Source organism: Trachymyrmex cornetzi, unplaced genomic scaffold, assembly GCF_001594075.2.
Source record: "Trachymyrmex cornetzi isolate Tcor2-1 unplaced genomic scaffold, Tcor1.1 scaffold229, whole genome shotgun sequence".
Classification (NCBI taxonomy): Eukaryota; Metazoa; Arthropoda; class Insecta; order Hymenoptera; family Formicidae; genus Trachymyrmex; species Trachymyrmex cornetzi.
The window spans coordinates 263,995-265,436 of record NW_017296945.1 but is presented as its reverse complement, the minus strand read 5'-3'; the positions used below and the strand labels follow the sequence as shown (position 1 = coordinate 265,436).

The 1,442-nt window shown below is 38.1% G+C and overlaps 1 pseudogene; it reads left to right on the top strand.

Annotated features, from left to right (window-relative positions):
• LOC108760592 (probable multidrug resistance-associated protein lethal(2)03659) overlaps window positions 1-1,099 on the top strand; it is a 4,311-nt pseudogene extending 3,212 nt beyond the window's left edge.
• The last annotated feature ends 343 nt before the right edge of the window (window positions 1,100-1,442 follow it).

Below are 1,442 nucleotides of genomic sequence, written 5' to 3'. Positions count from 1 at the left end.
CCTTAATCGAGGCGCTCTTCCGCCTGTCCGACATGGACGGTCTGATTGAGATCGATGAAGTAGACACAAGCCAGATAGCCTTGCACGATTTGCGCTCCAAGATCAGTATTATCCCTCAAGAACCGTTCCAGTTCTCTGGCAGCCTGAGACGGAACCTTGATCCGTTCGACTCGTATATGGACGAACCACTATGGCGGGCTCTTGAAGAGGTCGAGTTGAAGGAGATGGGCTTGGAGGCCCACATCAATGAGGGCGGCTCCAATCTCAGCGTCGGCCAACGACAATTGGTCTGCTTAGTACGAGCTATTGTGAGGAACAATCCAATACTCGTGCTGGACGAGGCGACCGCGAATGTGGAACCGTGAACAGACGAACTCATCCAGACAACTATCAGGAAAAAATTCGAGAAGTGTACAGTGCTAACAATTGCTCATCGACTCAACACCGTTATGGACAGCGATCGTATCTTGGTGATGGACGCCGATAACGTGGTGGTGAGTTAATTTTCTTTTATTTTGTCTTTTTATGAATTTTGTGATTAGAGCGATCCATCGAATGAATTTAAGTACATAGATCACAAAACCTTTCCTTTCTGTGGTTGTGGAAAATCAATCTAACTATAAATTTATCGGTCATTCTTGTGCCATATTTTATTCTTCTTGTTCCAGATTATACAATTTATTTACAATCTTTTAAAGCTACATAAATTATTTCTGGATTTATATAAATATTTTATTGTATGAATCCTGCGAATTTATCCTTCGATCATTTTTGTATCGCTTCATTAGAGTCTTTGTTGAGTAAGCCACTTATTAGTTGATACAGATTTACAAAATCTTTGACTATATAACTAATACTGATTACGTTAAGAAAATGCTTTATTTCTTTTTTTTATTTATAATAGTTTCGATATAAACTATCTCTTAATCTGCGAACTTTTATACATCGTACGCAGGAATTCGATTATCCTAACATGCTGCTACAAAAAGACACGGGCTACCTGAACAGCATGGTGCAGGAGACGGGCAAGGCGATGGCGGAGGTTTTGTCTTCCGTCGCTCGTAACTGCTATCAGAATCGTGGATTTACGGCGTTTTGATGTATTCACGGAGTTAACTTTTTGCAATTGCGTCAGATGAACACCATGATTAGGTCATGAAGATTCCGACAGTTTTTGCAATTATTAGGCCAAATTCTGTGATTTTAAAAATAAGAAGAAAAGTGGAACGCGCAGTCTGAGAAATTAGAATTCATAATCGTCTACTCTCTCACATATTTTTCACGTATTCTACATTCTGTTCGCATTGAAATTTTATTTTGTTCTATAAATTTTTTTTCTAAAAAGTTTATTTAATTCTATAAAATTGTAGGACGTCATGGTTTAGGATATTATAATGCAAATGAAATTTAAAACTAATTAAGTGTTAATTAAGCGTCATACG